Source organism: Osmerus mordax, chromosome 11, assembly GCF_038355195.1.
Source record: "Osmerus mordax isolate fOsmMor3 chromosome 11, fOsmMor3.pri, whole genome shotgun sequence".
NCBI lineage: Eukaryota > Metazoa > Chordata > Actinopteri > Osmeriformes > Osmeridae > Osmerus > Osmerus mordax.
The window spans coordinates 313,585-334,157 of record NC_090060.1 but is presented as its reverse complement, the minus strand read 5'-3'; the positions used below and the strand labels follow the sequence as shown (position 1 = coordinate 334,157).

Below are 20,573 nucleotides of genomic sequence, written 5' to 3'. Positions count from 1 at the left end.
CCTTTCCTATCCGGTCTGGGGTCAGACAAGGATGCCCCCTAGCACCCCTGCTGTACCTCATCTACCTGGAGCCTTTCCTCCGTAAAATCAGAGCTACACACACCATCCAGGGTTATCACCTCCCGGGGGCCCAGGGAGAGAGGCTTCAGGTGGTGGCGTACATGGACGACATCACCATCGTCGGCACGGATAGTCGGTCCATCGCCGCGGCAACGAAGGTGGTGGACGACTACTGTGCAGCCACTGGCGCCCTGGTCAATCGAGGTAAGAGCGAACTGTACCTGTCGCAACACTGGAAAGAAGCGATGACCACCTCTTTCCCTGTAAAAACAGACAACATCAAGCTGCTCGGAGTCACCTATCAGAACAACGGGAAAGGGACCCTGACCTGGGCCAACACCATCAGTCAAGCCAAGCAGAAGATCGCCCAATGGAGTGCGCGGTCCCTCACAATAACGGGTAAGATCCTGATCCTGAAGGCAATAATCCTCCCCATTCTCCTCTATGTCGGTAGGGTGTTTCCCCCGGACAGGGTGACGAGCAAGACCATCGAGCGGCTGATGTTCACCTTTGTCTGGGGGAGCAACATGGAGCGCTTGAAGAGGACCATCATGTACAGCGCAGAGGAGAAGGGGGGGAAGGGGGTCCCAGACATCCTCAACATCATAAGGGCACAGGGCCTCTCCCAACTGGTCACAAATATCCATAAACCGGACAGGAAGGCAGGAGCCTTTGAGAGGTACTTCGCCACACCCATACTCAGAGCACTCCGTATCACCAACACCACCATCAACCACACTGTGCCCTACTGCTGGGACCCCCCGAAAGTATACAAGGAGTGGAAGAACTTTGCCTTCAGGACGGGTCTCCCCGCAGCCGGCCTGGCCTCCTGGAAATACAAGGACATCATGGCACACATCAGAGGGAAGGACAACATCACACCACCCAAGGCCAGGCCGGCCCTGGACATCCAACAGGTATGGAAAAACATTAGCCACAAGTGCATCAGCAATAAGCAAAAGGATTTAAACTGGTCAACTGCTCACGGCTGTCTCCCCACCAGAGAGTTCATGTACAGACGGCACATAGCCCGTACCGAGCTCTGCCCCCACGGTTGCACTGACACTGAAAACATTTACCACCTGTTTGTCAAGTGCACCGTGGCCAGGCGGGTCTGGGCCCTGTTTGTTCCCTCTGTCTCCCTCTACAGGAACATCATCTTGCCTCGCTTGGCGGCAGACGACATCCTGTTCGGTCCTCCGGGAGGCTGCACGACCCCCCGCCTACAACATCAGTGGAGGATCGTCAGCGCCGTCAAGCAGGTGATATGGGAGACAAGGAACATCAGGGTCTACCATAAACAGGACCAACCTCTCACCGTCCAGAGGAGGAGAATCACTCTCCTCCTCAGGGACTACGCCATCCTGGACTTCAAACACCACCCGGACACCGCCAGAGACACATGGGGGGTTGAAAGGTGGAAGGACGTGTCCATCTAGCTCAGCCCCCCATGCCACCACATCGCCACACCAGCTCTGCACTCCGCCCTCCGTCCCCGAAGGCCAGACGGCGTTCCCCGTTCAACACCCTCATCGCCCCCAACACCACCACCTTCCGGGCAGCCACCACTTCACCCGTTCCGGCACCAAGCCCGAAGACCCGGGGGCACCAACACCTGCCCCCAGTACGAGGGTCCGGAGAGGAGAAACCCACCAGGCTCAATGGGAAGTACACAGAACATTACACCTGCACCCCAGTACCCTTTCTCACCCCCTTCCTTCCTCCCCTCTCCACCATCTCCCCCTATCACCTCACAGGGTTCCAGTTGGCCACATCAGCCCAGCAGCAACATCCTCCACCCTTCAAGGACCGGTCAACCCCCCCACCCCCCCCAGCACATCTGCTGCAGCACCTGGAACCCTCCTCCCTGGACCCCCGAAAAGGACACTACAGCCCCCCCCCCCCCCCATCTCATCCAGAAGACTGGCCCCTCCGCCCCCCCTTTTTTCACCCATACACCCCACCCTACTTACCCGGACACCACAGGGCACACTGCACCGCACCTGGACTGGGCCCGAACTGCAGCACCCCCAACCATCCCTGGAGGAGGGGATACCCCCTCGAATGGCTCCTCCCGAGGTTTCTTCGAAATTTTCTCAAAAGAGTTTTTGAGGAGTTTTTCCTCGCTTTTTTGGAGGGTTTTAGGTTGGCGCAGGGAGGGCCCACACTCTGGTGAAAGATTAATGAGTTTTTGAGGTAATTGTTATTGGGTGATTGTATATGTTTTGTATTATTTGCATTGGGTGAAATGTGGTGGAAGTTATAACATGTATTTGTAAATATTTGTTTTTAATTTTGGTAAAACCAATAAATACGTAAAATTTTACTAAAGACTTCAGGCGCATGGGTGAACAAAGAAATCGAAAGTCCGGGGTCGAGCGGTGTATGGGACACGGCTTGCGATTGCTTTGTTGACTGTGCGGTGGGAAACCAGGTATCGGTCCCCCCTCTCTTTCTCACTACTTTCCCTCTTTTTTCACCACTCGGCTGGAGACGGAGGCCGAATACGTGGCGTGACCGCGGTTCGGCCAAAATCCCCAGCCCAACCACCCCCTCCCCCAGTTGCGGAACACCCCGAACCGGCCCGGAACCCTCCGGTGCCACAGGGCCTGGTGAGAGGCAGGAGGCAGGAAAGCGGGAGGAGGGTGCTAGGTCGTGGTAGACCGGCCCCGAACCCCCCCAGCTTTTCCCAGCACCCCCGCCGACTCCCGGACCCGTCCAGCTGCGGAACACCCAGGACGGGACCGGAAGCCTCCGGTGCCCGCTGGCCCCGGCGAGAGGCGAGAGGCAGAGGAGCAAGAGGAGAGGCTAGGTCGTTGTAGACCGGCCCGACCCTCCATTCCCAGTACTCGGCACTCTCCCGGACCCCCATACCCCCCCCTCCCTTGCGGCTGGCCAGACCGCTCGACGAGTCGGGATCGGGATCGTCCTTTCCCGCCAGACTAGACCGGAGGGAGGAAGGAGGGACAGACGGGCAAGAGCCCCACCACCTTCGCCGAGAGCAGGCAGGCCACAGGAGAGTGGCACCCCTAGGGCCAAGCACTCGGGTGGCCTTACCCTGCTCTCAGGTCTCCCTCTGCCCTTCACAGGGAGACTCTCCACCCCAGACCAGACGGGAGGAGGGCCAGGAGCCCCAACACCAACGTTAGGAGCGGGCGAGCCACAGGAGAGTGCCGTCCCTTGGGGACGGGCTACCGAGTGGCCTCAGCCCGCTCTGAGTTTCTCTTCTCCCCCCTTACCCTAGCAGGTTCGGGGGACACGCACCACCACCATCATCATGGCTGCCAGGATGAACCCTGGGGCGATGAGACGGGTGAACGCCGTCAGAGTGACAGTGAAATCCGAGGAGGCTGCCGGGGACGGAGCCACCACAGGATCCACAACCACCGCAACAACGACAGGACAGAAAGACACGACAACCGGAATGACCCGCCTGGAATTCAGCAGAGCCGTACTCCAACGAGGTATGGGCTTTGTGCCGAACGACCTCAACTGCCTGGTGAAACCACCCTCAACCCCCAACACCTTTGAGGTCAGTTTCAAAACACCACAACTGTTAGAGCAATTCTGGACCATGTACCGCCAAAATAAAAATAACCCGCCCTTCAGTCATCTCCACACAGAACCACTTTCAGACAGGGAAAACAAAGTAGTCACCATCCAATTCCATAATGAAGCTGTGCAGGAGTACGACGTGGAGGTTTGGCTGCGCCGCTATGCCCGCGTCAACTCTGGAGCGAGGAGGGTCCTGGACGAGGATGGAGTGTGGAACGGGGCACGGAAATGGCTGGTCCAGCTCACACTGGATCCATCAGCGGTGGGCGGTGTCCAACACATCCCCAGTACCATCAACCTGGGGAACCACAGGGGCACCGTCCACTACTACGGTATGCCCAAATTGTGCAGGACCTGCGGCCACCTTGGACATCTGGCCGCGGCCTGCACAAAGATCATCTGCCGCATCTGTAGAGGGGAACACCCCACGGCGGCGTGCACCCACACACGCCCCTGCAACCTGTGTGGGCTTCAGGGACACCTCTACAGAGACTGCCCCCAGTCCTACGCCAACAAAACCAGGAGACCGGCCACTACCACCACTACGGCAGCTCCACCGACTCCCCCCCCCCCCTACCCCTGACCCCCCCCCCCTTCAGACTCCTCCACACCCCCCCTTTTCATCATTACGGATCCCGACCCGGTTCCTGACTCCCCCACCAACCCCACCCCCGACCCAAAGACCGACATCCTACCACCGGGGGCAGTCTCCCCCCCACCGACACAATTAGGCCTACTGGACCCTCAGACAGACTTACCCATCCCTCTCCAACCGACACCCGTCTCGACAAATCAGCCAACATTACAGGACTCTGACTCCACTGACATGACTTCCCCGATATACTTACCCATACGCACCTCCACCCCTGCCGGGTCGGTAACCGTAAGGGAGCCGGCCCTGGTAGGGATTGTCACCCCCCACGACTTACCCCCACATTCCCAGTCACTGTACAACGAGAACAGCAACAACACGCCGCCCACAGACTGGAACCAAGTCGTTCTGAAGAGGAAACGTAAAACCATCACTGCGACCTCCGAAGACGACTCCACCTCGACATCCGACTCCCCCTCCCCCCCGGAACCACCACCAAAGCCTCCAGGCCCCCCTCCTCCCCTTCCCCCACGTCCCCGCCCTTGCCCCAAGTCCAGACGCCAACCCCCCACAGCAGTCTCTGAGCCCACACAGGATCAGACCAGCCAGCCCCGGCCCACCCAAGGACCCTCCGTGCCGGCCGAACCTCCACCACCAGGCAGACGGTGGGGGGACGACGAAGCCGTGAGCAACCAGGGGGAGGTGCCCCATCCGGACTACGCACAGGAGGCCATCAGGAACCTCCAAATCATCGCCACAGGAATCGCCGGACCCGTCAAACCATCACAATCACCATGACCATCACAATAACATCACTCAACACCCGCAGCATGTTACAACAGGAGAAGAGGGCAACCGTTTTCAGACACCTCTCAACACAACCGGCCGACATCTACCTCCTCCAGGAGTGTGCCATTCCCTACAAAGGGATGGATGCACTTCTGGAGGGGGAGTGGACTCGGGGAGACTCTCTCTGGTCAGGTTCCAACACGGCCAGAGCGGACGGGGTCGGGATGTTGGTGGCCAATCCATTCCTCCGACAAACCAGCCATCGAGTCGTCGAGAGCGGGCGGATCCTGGCCGTCGACCTGGAGGTCCGGGGTTCCCCGCTCAGGGTCATCAACATCTACGGCCCCACCAGCGTCGCAGAGAGGGTCTCCCTCTACGCCAAGCTCCGACCTCTCCTGATGACCCCCATGCCAGTAGTGGTAGGGGGCGACTTCAACTTCAACTGCGCTCTGAGGGACGAGGATCGGAGCAAACCCAGGAAGGACAGATCCACCACAGCACTACAGGACATAATCAACGACTTCTCCCTGGTGGACGTCGGCGGCACCTCCCCCCCAACACACACGTGGGTGAGATCCTCGGGCTCTGCCTCTTCAAGGATCGACATGTTCTTGCTCTCGCCAGGCCTGGGAGTGTGTTCCTTCAAGACCCAGGCGACGCACTTCTCAGACCACAGGATGCTGACCGTGACCCTGCGATGGGAGGGGCCAGCCAGACCAACGAGGGGGCCCTGGAGGATGAACACATCGGCACTCCAGGACCCCTCCACTAGCCACTCCTTCTCCAGGCGCTACCTGGAGTGGAGGACCCTGAAGGAACTATTTACATCCCCGATAGAGTGGTGGGAAATGGTTAAGTCCCGGGTCAAGGGGTTCTTCGGAGGGGTGGGAAGGAGGAAGGCTAGGGAACAAAGGGCCCGTTTTCACCACCACAACGAGGCCCTACAACGCCTTAGCCTCCTCCAACTCAGAGGATTCGACGTGACCCGGGAGCTGTCAGAGACCAAGGAACATCTGGCCACACTCTATCGGGAAGAACAGGAGAGGAAGACCTTCAGGGATAAACTCCGGGGCCTGGAGGAGGAGGAGAAATGCACAAGATCTTTTTTTTCCGCAGGGCACGGTCCAAACAACAAGGCATCCTGTCCCTCTATAACTCCAGCGGCCAGACCGTCACGGACAGCGACGACATCAGGGAGGTGACCGAGGAGTTCTACGGCCGGCTGTTTGACACCAAGCCGGCAGACGGGGCTCTGGCGGAAACCTTCCTCGACGGTCTGGACCAAATCAAAGAGGGGGGCGAGAGCGAGGAACCAGAGCTGAGCCTGGAGGAGCTCACCCGGGCCGTGCACTCCATGAACACCCGGAAGGCCCCGGGACCGGACGGGATCCCGGCGGAATTCTATCAGGCCTTCTGGGAACTCGTCAAGGGCGATCTGGCCCAGGTCCTCCGGGCAGTCTACAGGGAAAGGAGGCTAGGAGAATCAATGCGACAGAGTACAGTTACACTAATACCCAAGAAGGGGGACCTCAAGGACCTTCGGAACTGGCGCCCCATCAACCTCCTCTGTTCGGACTACAAGATTCTCACGAAGGCCCTCATGTGGCGCTTCCAAACACACCTCCCCACAGTCATCAACCCGGACCAGACCTGCGGCGTCCCCGGAAGGTCCATCAACGACAACTTGCTCCTGGTGAGAGACCTCATCTTCCACTCCCAGGAGCGGAGGTCCCCCTTCGCGCTCCTCTGCCTCGACCAAGAGAAGGCCTTCGACCGGGTAAGCCATGGCTTCCTGCAGGAGGTGCTAGGGAGGATGAACTTCCCACAACACCTCATCCACTGGACCAGGCTCTGCTACAACAACATCACGAGCAGAGTCCTGGTCAACAAACAGCTCACAGACCCCTTTCCTATCCGGTCTGGGGTCAGACAAGGATGCCCCCTAGCACCCCTGCTGTACCTCATCTACCTGGAGCCTTTCCTCCGTAAAATCAGAGCTACACACACCATCCAGGGTTATCACCTCCCGGGGGCCCAGGGAGAGAGGCTTCAGGTGGTGGCGTACATGGACGACATCACCATCGTCGGCACGGATAGTCGGTCCATCGCCGCGGCAACGAAGGTGGTGGACGACTACTGTGCAGCCACTGGCGCCCTGGTCAATCGAGGTAAGAGCGAACTGTACCTGTCGCAACACTGGAAAGAAGCGATGACCACCTCTTTCCCTGTAAAAACAGACAACATCAAGCTGCTCGGAGTCACCTATCAGAACAACGGGAAAGGGACCCTGACCTGGGCCAACACCATCAGTCAAGCCAAGCAGAAGATCGCCCAATGGAGTGCGCGGTCCCTCACAATAACGGGTAAGATCCTGATCCTGAAGGCAATAATCCTCCCCATTCTCCTCTATGTCGGTAGGGTGTTTCCCCCGGACAGGGTGACGAGCAAGACCATCGAGCGGCTGATGTTCACCTTTGTCTGGGGGAGCAACATGGAGCGCTTGAAGAGGACCATCATGTACAGCGCAGAGGAGAAGGGGGGGAAGGGGGTCCCAGACATCCTCAACATCATAAGGGCACAGGGCCTCTCCCAACTGGTCACAAATATCCATAAACCGGACAGGAAGGCAGGAGCCTTTGAGAGGTACTTCGCCACACCCATACTCAGAGCACTCCGTATCACCAACACCACCATCAACCACACTGTGCCCTACTGCTGGGACCCCCCGAAAGTATACAAGGAGTGGAAGAACTTTGCCTTCAGGACGGGTCTCCCCGCAGCCGGCCTGGCCTCCTGGAAATACAAGGACATCATGGCACACATCAGAGGGAAGGACAACATCACACCACCCAAGGCCAGGCCGGCCCTGGACATCCAACAGGTATGGAAAAACATTAGCCACAAGTGCATCAGCAATAAGCAAAAGGATTTAAACTGGTCAACTGCTCACGGCTGTCTCCCCACCAGAGAGTTCATGTACAGACGGCACATAGCCCGTACCGAGCTCTGCCCCCACGGTTGCACTGACACTGAAAACATTTACCACCTGTTTGTCAAGTGCACCGTGGCCAGGCGGGTCTGGGCCCTGTTTGTTCCCTCTGTCTCCCTCTACAGGAACATCATCTTGCCTCGCTTGGCGGCAGACGACATCCTGTTCGGTCCTCCGGGAGGCTGCACGACCCCCCGCCTACAACATCAGTGGAGGATCGTCAGCGCCGTCAAGCAGGTGATATGGGAGACAAGGAACATCAGGGTCTACCATAAACAGGACCAACCTCTCACCGTCCAGAGGAGGAGAATCACTCTCCTCCTCAGGGACTACGCCATCCTGGACTTCAAACACCACCCGGACACCGCCAGAGACACATGGGGGGTTGAAAGGTGGAAGGACGTGTCCATCTAGCTCAGCCCCCCATGCCACCACATCGCCACACCAGCTCTGCACTCCGCCCTCCGTCCCCGAAGGCCAGACGGCGTTCCCCGTTCAACACCCTCATCGCCCCCAACACCACCACCTTCCGGGCAGCCACCACTTCACCCGTTCCGGCACCAAGCCCGAAGACCCGGGGGCACCAACACCTGCCCCCAGTACGAGGGTCCGGAGAGGAGAAACCCACCAGGCTCAATGGGAAGTACACAGAACATTACACCTGCACCCCAGTACCCTTTCTCACCCCCTTCCTTCCTCCCCTCTCCACCATCTCCCCCTATCACCTCACAGGGTTCCAGTTGGCCACATCAGCCCAGCAGCAACATCCTCCACCCTTCAAGGACCGGTCAACCCCCCCACCCCCCCCAGCACATCTGCTGCAGCACCTGGAACCCTCCTCCCTGGACCCCCGAAAAGGACACTACAGCCCCCCCCCCCCCCATCTCATCCAGAAGACTGGCCCCTCCGCCCCCCCTTTTTTCACCCATACACCCCACCCTACTTACCCGGACACCACAGGGCACACTGCACCGCACCTGGACTGGGCCCGAACTGCAGCACCCCCAACCATCCCTGGAGGAGGGGATACCCCCTCGAATGGCTCCTCCCGAGGTTTCTTCGAAATTTTCTCAAAAGAGTTTTTGAGGAGTTTTTCCTCGCTTTTTTGGAGGGTTTTAGGTTGGCGCAGGGAGGGCCCACACTCTGGTGAAAGATTAATGAGTTTTTGAGGTAATTGTTATTGGGTGATTGTATATGTTTTGTATTATTTGCATTGGGTGAAATGTGGTGGAAGTTATAACATGTATTTGTAAATATTTGTTTTTAATTTTGGTAAAACCAATAAATACGTAAAATTTTACTAAAGACTTCAGGCGCATGGGTGAACAAAGAAATCGAAAGTCCGGGGTCGAGCGGTGTATGGGACACGGCTTGCGATTGCTTTGTTGACTGTGCGGTGGGAAACCAGGTATCGGTCCCCCCCTCTCTTTCTCACTACTTTCCCTCTTTTTTCACCACTCGGCTGGAGACGGAGGCCGAATACGTGGCGTGACCGCGGTTCGGCCAAAATCCCCAGCCCAACCCCCCCCCCCCCCCACCTCATCAAGAAGACTGGCCCCTCCCCCCCCCCCTTTCACCCATACACCCCACCCTACTTACCCGGACACCACAGGGCACACTGCACCGCACCTGGACTGGGCCCGACCTGCAGCACCCCCAACCATCCCTGGAGGAGGGGATACCCCCTCGAATGGCTCCTCCCGAGGTTTCTTTGAAATTTTCTCAAAAGAGTTTTTGTGAGGAGTTTTTCCTCGCTTTCTTGGAGGGTTTTAGGTTGGCGCAGGGAGGGCCCACACTCTGGTGAAAGATTAGATGTGGTGGAAGTTATAACATATATTTGTTTTAATTTTGGTAAAACCAATAAATACGTAAAATTTTACTAAAGACTTCCGTGGAGGGGAGCGCCGACGAGTGGAACGTGGTATTTTTGGGAGGCTTTGCCCGAGGGAGGGCAGAGCCTGATGGACGTGTGACAAAAGCAGGGTGAGGTTGGCTTTGGGGTTAGGTGCCTGCGTGCCTGCGGGTAAGGCAGGTTTTGTCTTTGCTTCTTCTGTAGCTGTTTCAATTCTGTTGGCTTTCCGCTTCCGTCCCTGCTTGTTCTGCGGCTTTTGGCCTCGGCTTTTCCGCTTCCGTGGTTTCGGCCGTTCTTGGTGTGGTGACCGAGCGGCCCAGGTGGTGCACGGAGGGTCCGCGCGCGGGGGGCGTCCGATAATGCGGTCATCGCTTCTCGGCCTTTTGGTTGAGATTAAGAGCAAAGATCAAAATCTCTCCTTGGGCCGTGGGCGTTACCCTTTTCAGTTGGTTTTTGTCCTTATCATTTTGAATTTGATTTGTCTGGATACTGTGTTTGATTTCTGTCTCTGTCCTTGTTCCCAGGTCCACAGACGGTTACCGGAGCCAGTGCTGGAGGAGGAGTCACTCACCGGAAATTTCCATTCTTCCACTGGCCTAGCCCAGTGCTAGGTGAGTGCCTCCAAGGCCAGTACTTTTCCGGTCCCCCTGTGGGCCTTGTCTTGTGTTTGTTTAGTTTAGCCTGTTTTTTGTTTAGCTTCTTGTTTGTTCTGTGTGTCCTATTTGTTAAATATTGTTAGGTGTTTCCTTTCTGTCTTGTTTTAGTAGTTTGTCCATAGCTTGTTTGTCCATAGTCTTTTTTTTGTGAGTTTTAGTGTTTGTTTGGTGTGTCTAGTTAAGTGTGGTTGTCAGTGTTTTTCCGTGCCGCCAGTTGCCAGGCCTAGCAAGCCAGGTAATTGGTGGCAGGTGTGTCTTGTTAGTGTGAGTGTTTGTCTCGGTAGTTTTCCGTTTGGTGTATTCTTTTATTCTTGTCTTGTGTTTTTGTGTATTGTCTAAGTGTATTTGTGGTTCATTTCTTTTGGCCGGTCTTTTCAGTTGCTTTTCCTTTGTTGATTTGGTTTTTGGTGGGGTGTTTGTGTAGTCCAGTTCAGTGTTTGTTACCCTCCATTGTATTGTTAGTGTCCCCCCCCCCCCTCCATCCCCTCCCCTATCCCCCCCCCACACCAGTGTTTGTCTCTCCCCTACCCTCTTGTGTTGGTGTTCCCTCCCCCCCCCCTCCTGTTCACTCTTGCTGTGTCACCCCCCCCCCCCACGTGTCTGATTGTTTTTTGTTCAGTGTTGTTCGTGCCTCCAAAATGTCGGCCGCTCGTGCTGGCATGAGGAGGCACAACAGTGTCCGTTTTTTGTTCAAGGTGGTGGGTGGAGTGAAGGTGGAGATGTCCAGGTTGGACTTCTCAAGAAAGGTGCTGCAGAAGCTGCTCAGGTTCTCGCCGGCCGAGCTGAACTGCATCGTGGCCTTGCCTGCTGGGCAGGGCTTCGATGTCAGCTTCAGCACGGCCATGGTACTGAAAGAATTCTGGACACGTTTCGAGGTGAGCAAAGATCAAGTTACCCAAACGTTCTGCGTGGAAAAACTGACTGACAACACCTTGAAAGTGGTGATTGTCAGGATGTTTAATGAAACTGTGAACCCCGAGGATGTCTGTGTCTGGTTGAAAAGGTACTGCACAGTTAAAGGGGTTCCAGTTAGAGTGAAGGATCTGGATGGCATATGGAATGGAGCTTGGAGAGTGCCCATCCAGCAGGTTCCAGATCCGACAGGTTCCAGATCCGACAGGTTTTGAAGGACTGAGGCAGTTACCCTCAATCATAGTGTTGGGGGAGAACAGGGGCTTCGTGCACTACATGGGACAGCCAAAGTTATGCAGAAAGTGCATGAAGCATGGGCACCTCGCGGAGGCGTGCCAGGAGGTGGTTTGCGGAAAATGTCGGGAGATCGGGCACGTCTTCGCGGAGTGCCCAAATGGGAGAGCTTGCAACTTGTGTGGCGAGTTCTCCCACCTGTTCAGAGACTGTCCTCAGTCCTTCGCCAACAAGCTCCGGGCGGCCAGGGCGCCCGTGGAGCCGATGGGACCAGCCACAGAGGAGAGAGTGGTGGTGGAGGTGGTGGAAGGGGAAAAGGAAGTGGACGAGGAAAGGGCAAAAAAGGAGGTGCAGGAGGAAGTGGCAAAGAGAACGGTCCCTGTTTTAAATATTTTAGACCAGGAGGCCGAGCACGGGAGGCGGGAGGAGCGCGTAGAGGAGGAAGAGAGCCCAGGAGAGGCCGACAAGGTCACCTCCTCCTCCTCCGACTCCCGTGACTCGGCCGAAAGTGAGGTTTTAATGCAGTGTGGCCAACTCCCGGCGGGGGAGAAACATAAAGATCTGTCCACTGACATCGATCACGCCGGGAAGCGGGGGAGGCCCGAAGTGAGCTCTGAAGAGTCAGATTCCTCTTCCAGGGTATTTCCTTCCAGCTCTCCGAACCAACTGTCCTTTTTAACTGTGAACCTGGTCACATCGTCCCCTAAGAAGAGCTCGGGCCTCCCCCAACGAAAGAAAAAGAAGGCCAAGAGTGAGCAGAATAGTGTGGAGGTCACATAGATCCGTTTTTAGTGCTTGTTTTATTTGCTGATTATTGTCTCTCTGTTTTATTGGTTTTATTTGATCACCTTTTTAGACCCAACCCCCCTCCCTGTTTTTAGTAATGCACACGTCCCTTTTAACCCCCTTCACCTTTTTTATGGCGCTCACTTTTACCACTCTTAATGTAAGATCGATTAAGTCGAGTTTTAGAGCCCAGTCCATTTGAACCTTTTTAAGCACTGTTCAGACGGACATTGTTTTAATTCAGGAGTGTGGACTGCCTTTTAAAACTTTTTACCAACAGTGGGAAAATAAGTGGAGCCAAGGACCCTCGGTGTGGAGTGGGTCAAACAACAATAAGAATGACGGAGTGGCGGTTTTAATAAAAAATGCACACATCTTGGTGAAGGGGAGCACGGTTTTACATAACGGACGCATGCTTTTACTACATTTGAACTTTTTAGGGAAGGATTTTAAATTGATAAATGTGTATGGTTTTAGCGGGAAAAATGAGAGGTGTGACCTTTTAGAAGATCTGCAGTCCCACCTGCTAGGGAGGGATCCCCTGGTGGTAGGAGGGGATTTTAACTGTGTTTTATCAAGAAGAGATAGGAGAGGAGCTGGGGAACTTTTTAAAGTAGACAGATCGTCGGTTTTATTACACGGACTTTGTAGGGATTTTAAACTAGTTGACTGTTTTAGATCCCTGCATCCTAGAGAGGAGGGCTTCACCTGGTTCAGTGGTGATGGCACCAAAGCCTCTCGCATTGACTACTTACTGACCCGGGACGCCCCCCCAACCGATGCTAGATTAACCCCGGTATTCTTTTCGGACCACTGTATGCTCACGTGCACCCTTTCACAGACCCTTCAGGACATGTTTGAAACACGAGCACAGTGGTGGGAGATGGTAAAACACAGGACACAGACTTTTTTTAAGCAAAAAGGGAGGGAAAAAAGAAGGAAAGCAGAGAGACGCATGGTGGGACTGCAGAAAAGGCTAGAGAGGTATTTTAAACATCAAGGGTTGGATTTTAACGACGAAATAAGAGAGGTGAAAAAGGAAATGGTTTTAATGGCGGAGGAGGTAAGTAGAGGTGTGATTTTAAGAAGTAAAGAGAGAGACCTGGAGGAAGGAGAGAAATGCTCCAGGTACTTTAAGAAAATCATCAGTAAAAGCAACGTTTTAACAAGCATGAAGGACAAAGATGGGTTTTTAAAAACAGATACAAAAAAGGGTGTGTGTACTGACAAAAACCCGACAAAGATCCTAGCGGGGCCCCTCTTGAACCCGTGCCTGCCAGCAGGGGAGGTCCTAAACGCACAGCTGGTGCTCTACGGGGTGAGCCAGAGAACCATGACATCTGGACAGTTCCGCCAACTCTGGCTCACCCTGACGTGCTTCAAGAAAGCCCTCTGGACCTCCAGAAACCTGCTGGCGGGGAAGCGCGTGAAGCTGTCCACCCAGGCAGCGGCGGAACTGGCTGCAGGGACCCTTGGGTGGTACAGCCCACGCGCCATACGGAAGGGGCCCCCACCCACGTGAAGTGGTCCGGGCGGCAGCGGCCTGGCTGCGCCGGAATGGCTGCCTAGGTTGAGGATCTCCGCTGGGCCCCGGAGGGGGAGCGAATCGGTGGCTTGTTCAGCGGGGCAGGTGGATGTGAGCCAGACAGACTCACCCCGGTCCTGCACAACTGAAGAACAGAACTTTTAAACGCACCCACACACTCACACAGACACACATGTACACACACACACCACACCTTTAATGACACATTGTAAAACATTCCTTTAAAAATGTCTTAATTGAAGTGTACATCCTTTTTATGGCCTTTTAACACTGCTGTATTCATATGATTTCCCTGTTTTGTTTTAGCCGGCACTTTTTAAACACGACTTCGATTCAGTGCTTTTAATGTAAATACACCAGTGTTTTTACCCTCTTTATGTCCTGTAAACAATGTACCTTTTAAAACACGAAAATACATGTAAAGTGATTTGTTTTTTAATGAAATGTCAACGGTGAGAACCAATAAATATTTCAAAAGAAAAATCTGTTCTTATCGAGACAGTGATCGAGCGACGGTGAGGCGATGGTGGCCGAGGACGGTGGTGTGGCGGTGGCGGCAAGCGGCGGCGGAGAGCGGCGGTGCGAGGATGGCCGGTGGCGGGTCGGAGGGCGGAGTCGGTGGTGCCAGTGATCGGGGCCGAGCGGTGTATGGGGCACGGTCACTGGCGGAGGAGAGAGGAGAGGCGAGCGGGGCCCAGGGCGGAAGGGTCGACGGAGCTGCAGGGGTCAGCGGGACGCCCGCGCCTGCAGCTGCCGTTATGTCCGTGGCGGACTGCGTCGGGGTACCCGGCGTCAGTACCGGCGGCAGGGGAGCGACGGGAGCAGTTGGCGGAGCGGCGGTCGGAGACGGCGGCGCACCGGGGAGCGGAGCGGCGGTGGTGTACCCGGTGGCAGCGGGGCGCCAGACGGCGGCGGTGTGCCCGGTGGCAGCGGGGTGCCAGGCGGAGGGGACGGGGCCAGGAGGCTGCGTCGCCCGGAGCAGGGGATGAGAGAATCGATCCGGTTTATCTGGAAAGACCCTGCGGCCAAGAGGCTGGTGAGGGACGATTTCACCAGGGGCGTGGTGATGGGACTGCTGCGGCTCACCCCGGCCGAGGTCCTGTGCATCCAGGACAACGTGCCGGAGAGGGGTTTCGACCTGACCCTGAAGACGGGGCCCATAGCGGCATCTGTCCTGGCCAGGTGCAGGGCTCTGGGGCAGCAGAAGCCCCTGAGCCACTATGAGGTGGTGGACTTGGCCAGGCAGAACCTCCGGGTGGTCACGGTGACCATGTTCAGCCCCCACGTGCCTGAGCAGGCGATTGTCGCCAGCCTGGGGAGGTACGGGACGGTCGTCTCGGCGGCCAGGCCCGTCAGGGACATTTTCGGGTTGGTAGAAGACAGTATCAGGTCCAGCTGGGGGAGGATCCGGAGGGCGTGGACGGGCTCAGCCACCCCCCGGCCTATTTCACCGTGGGGGCTGACCGGGGGTATCTTTATTACCCCAGGTAGCCCCCCAACTGCCGGAGGTGCCGAGCGGTGGGGCACACCGAGTCCGCCTGCCCGGGGCCCCGCTGCAGGGGGTGCGGGGTGGAGGGTCACCTGCTGCGGGACTGCTCCGCCCCGAAGACCTGTAACGCTTGTGGGGAGCGGGGGCACGTGTGGCGGGGGTGCCCGACGAGGGCGCGATCATACGCGGCCGCAGCAGGGGGGCCCGGGGGGGCCACGGAGGAGGAGCAGCGGGCGCGGCGGTCGGCGGGCCCGGTGGCGGAGGCCCTGGAGGTCGAGGAGCCGGGGACGTTGGAGGTGCCGGCCGACCCTGGCGCCCCGGGGGCTGCGGTCGGCGTGGCGGTTCCTGCTCCGGGGGAGGACTGTTGGCGCTGGTGTCGGCCCTGGAAGAGGTCCCGGCGGCGCAGGACCCCCCCGGCCCCCTGGGGGGCGCTTTCGAGGCCCTCTTTTCTGGGCAACCGGGGCCCGCGGAGGGTGGTACGGTGGAGCGGGTCGGGGCGGAGGAGCAGAACGGGCTGGAGCCCCTGCGGCGCCTCCAGCAGGCGCTGGACGAGGTCGACCGGGGGAAGGCGGCGTCCTCGTCAAGGAGCCGGAGGAAGGCGGAGGTCCTGGAGGGGGGCCCCAGGGGGACTCAAGGTAGGTAAAGAATGGGTAATTTACATTTACATTTAGTCATTTAGCAGACGCTCTTATCCAGAGCGACCTACAATAAGTACAGGGACATTCCCCCGAGGCAAGTAGGGTGAAGTGCCTTGCCCAAGGACACAACGTCATTTGGTTGGCATAGCCGGGAATCGAACTAGAAACCTTCTGATTACTAGCCCGATTCCCTCACCTGGGAATCAGCCACCTGACTCCTGGAATTGTAATATTCAATCAAAAAAAATTACATTGGGACTAGGCTCTGGCTGGGTTAGGTTTAGGGAAGGTCTCAGCCCATTGCTGGGTTGGAGTTGCACTGGCACTAGTCCGCTATGTTCATGTTAAATGATTACCCCAAGATAAATAAGTGAATATTCTGGCACTTGCCAAAAGACTCAGATGTGTCAGGGTATAAAATGAGGCGGCAAAAGGTTTGAATGCGTGAGACCTTGGTTGAGATATTTGTGAGATATCGAGAAAGTTAGTTACTTGTGTGCCATTAGCGAAATCCTGTTTTGTTCATTTGTCTATGTGGTGTGTATAAAATATATTAATATTAGCTTTAGTGTACTTTATCGTGCTGCCTTAGTTAGTTCATTGTGTGTTTCCATAGTTAGTTTATATTCAGTATTAGTTATATTTAGTCATTTAGCAGACGCTCTTATCCAGAGCGACTTACAGTAAGTATAGGGACATTCTCCCCGAGGCAAGTAGGGTAAAGTGCCTTGCCCAAGGACACGTCATTTCCCACTGCCGGGAATCGAACCGGCAACCTCCTGATTACTAGCCCGATTCCCTAACCGCTCAGCTGTCTGACTAGAGTTTATAGTAGGCCTAGTGCTAGCTGAAGAAATGCAGAATAGGGCCAACAAGAGACAAAGGTCCTTTTACGGGGAGTCAGGTGGCTGAGCAGTGAGGGAGTCGGGCTAGTAATCTGAAGGTTGCCAGTTCGATTCCCGGCCGTGCCAAATGACGTTGGGTCCTTGGGCAAGGCACTTCACCCTACTTGCCTCGGGGGAATGTCCCTGAACTTACTGTAAGTCGCTCTGGATAAGAGCGTCTGCTAAATGACTAAATGTAAATGTGATGTGGGAGCACTTTGATATGGTCTCCTCTAACAAGGTGCAGTGTTTGCAATGCTCTATGCATTTGTCATATTGTAAGAATACCTCTTTAATGTTAAGGCATCTGTATGCTAAGCACCCAGGGCTGGCCAACCCACCTGCACCCAATGCAGAGTATGCTGCTGGGAGGCCTGCGGTCCTACCATGAGGTATGATTGCTTACACAATGCAGTTGTACATAATTGGGTGTGCTCAAGCCTTCGGCGAGAGCACAACCTTTGTTCTCTCACATATATATTATTATTATTCTTTTAGCCCCCCTAAATCTCAGTCAATATTTGGCCTACATAGACAACCTGGGTGTCAAAAGTTTCGTCTTGGTAGCGATTGAGTTGCTTCTATTGGGATTTACGTTCCGTTGCATGGTTTAGGCTCAAGTTACGTTTTTGTGGCGAAAAGTAAAGCTAACGGTGGCTAACTTGCTAGCCACAGTCAATGACGCTACTTACGTCACTAAAGTCACGAAAACACGCGTGACTACCTGTAAGCAGAACATTCATTTCGCATCTGTTAACTGGGGGGATAGCTAGGCTAACTATAGCTTTACTGTAAGGCAGCTGCAGAAACGCCACAAGCAAAGAGGCCAGGGTGATAACTATTTACTCATTTTACTTTGTGATATGACACACAATTGTGATGTGTAATGTACAATATAAGATGATATTATTAAGGAAGTACATCTACTTTCAGAAACAGTAGTCTACTATTTCACTGAAGCATTAGCATCATGACATTAGCCTGTGTTGCCCGGGCAACAAATACTACAGTGGTCTATGATGTATCTGTTTTCAATCGTTAAAATAAACATTCCTCACATATAAATTTTCGAAAAAAAAAATTCAAAAAAAAAAAAAATCTATGTAATCTTTATAAATAATAAGTATGCATTTTTATATAAAATATACAGAAATATCAGTTGTAAAAATGTCATTCAAAAACGGACCCCTGTGCAACCGACGCAAGCAAGCACACCCTACAATTTCCCCATAAATTGTACCCTCTCTAGTTATATATGTATGAAAGTTACTATACAATTAATATGTTAAATGGTGATACATATTCAAACGATTATTTGTCTTGACAGCCAGGAACCAAGCACTTGATAATGCACTGGTGGAGATGGTAGAGAAGGATTTACAGACGTTTTCTGTGGTGGAGGATGAGGGCTTCAGAGTATTTGTTGGGCTGGATCCAGCCTACACTCTAACAAGAAGAGCGTTAAAGATCATTGGGCCTCATTCTCGAACATTTTCTGAAGTTTCTTCTGAAATGTTTCTTACGGGATTCGGAAAAACAACGTAAGAAAAAGACATCCGTCTTGAGCCTTTTCTTGAAGGTGGCGAGACAGTCAGTGTCCCTGATGGAGGTGGGGAGTTGATTCTACCATTGGGGGGCCAGACAGGAGAAGAGCTTGTGTTATAAGGGCACGCAACAGCAGTGACGTGTGCAGTCAGAATCGACACAATTAGGAAAGCAACAGGAACGTAAGTTATGTCCAAGCAAAAAGCAACTGTGCCATATTGTATGCCTATGGTGCACACTCGTCCCTTTAAAAAGGTTGAGTGATCAGTGATAATTGGATGGCCTGGTTGAATTTATATGATGTTCAAGTGCAAGTTAATGGTTCTATTTGTCAAGTGCAATGATTTTATTTGTCACATACAACATCATACGTTTAAACATACAATAAACATCATGTTTATTGTATGCACCTTCCTGCCAAAGCAAATTCCTTGTCTGTGCAAACTTTCATGGCGAATAAATCCCATTCTGATTCTGATACTAGTAAGATGAGCAGTGGAATTGTTCTCCACTGGATCTAACAGTGTGCACACTAAGCAAGGTAAATTATTATAATTATTTTTATCCGAGGATGTCTGTAGAGCGTAAATGCGATTGCCCATCTTGTGTTTTTTTTAAGGAATCACATTTGAGACAACTCTGGGCGATTTACGACTGCTATTTCAAGTTTGGAAATTCTACTGAAGTTCAGAACAAATCCCAGATGAGAAAACTTTCATGAATGTCAAATGTTTTCCTAAATCCAATTCCGAAGAAATTCCTTCTTAAATTCTTAACTGCGTTCGAGAATGAGGCCCAATGTGTGTGAGAAATACCACACCAAGGAGAAGGTGACAGCTGAGCAGTTTGTGGACCTCCAATAACATGGATTCATACCTGGGCATTACATGCCACTTCACCAAAGAAGATGAAAGAAAAAAGAAAGTGTATGAAAATGTTATCCACCCCCACTAACACACCAAAAGAAGGATGCTGAGCCAACTCAGGAGGTGCCCACTGCCTATAAAGTGCTATATATTGTGTGCCAAATGTGCAGAAAATTGGTCTTTAAAAGGACTAAAAGTTCAAAGATTTTGAATAAAACCATATTATTAACAAGAGCTAAAAGTTTTTCCCCCCCCATAAAAGAATACAAGAATAAGAAGTTTTTAAAAGAAGAGAGAGCTTTTAATGTTTCACCTCATCAAGGCTTCCTCAAAGAAGTACTGAGCTGATTGAGCCAAACAGGAAGTTTTATAGGGATTTGGAGGAAGGCGCTTGTCCACCTCCTGTGGATTGTGATTGGCTCTCCAGGCCATACCCCTCTCACTCCCCTGTGTTTAATTAAGGCCTAATTCAGCCAAACACGCCCATCGTTTTAGCACGTGTTCGTGTTTTCTGAAGTCGCCCAACAACTCACCTCCTATCAACACTCAACCAAGGAGAGAGAGGAGCCCCCTCTCTTTGCTTTTGTCTTTGCTTCTTCAGTAGCTGTTTCCTTTTTGTAGGTTTTTCCTTTGCTTTTGTCTTTGCTTCTTGTGTAGCTTTGGCCCTTGCTTTTGGCTTTGCTTCCTCTGTAGCAACTATGCAAGGAAATATGATGGGTGCACTTTGCTCCAAAGCAGTACCTGAATATTCTCATCAGTTTTCCAGATAATCTTGAAACACAAAGAGGAGACTTTTTATTCAACTGTATAAAGTATTTTCATTGCCTATATGTTGACAAGCCTCTGTATTACTTCATCCCCTCCTTCTGGCTTCCCCAATGTTATAGGTGCAATATACTGTCCCCATGGGTGTGTCCAGGCCCACTGGAAGACTCAGGGGCTGACTACCAAAGCGTTTCTAAAATGCCCTCTAGAGTGGCAATAATGAGACCAATTGCCCTACTGTCTGCCATTCACATTGTGAAATATGCTTGAGTGCCCAGGATGCCCCTTAACGCAATAAATGATAGTGTGCCGTCTACATTTAAAATCATGTCTTAATGAATTCCTTTAACCCTTGTGTTATCGTCGGGTCATTCTGACCCATCAGTCATTGTGACCCACCGTCGTATTGCGACAA

At 53.7% G+C, this 20,573-nt stretch overlaps 1 pseudogene; it reads left to right on the top strand.

Annotated features, from left to right (window-relative positions):
• The first annotated feature begins 3,731 nt into the window (after positions 1–3,731).
• LOC136951429 (uncharacterized) lies at positions 3,732–5,005 on the top strand (annotated as a pseudogene).
• Positions 5,006–20,573: the final 15,568 nt, after the last annotated feature.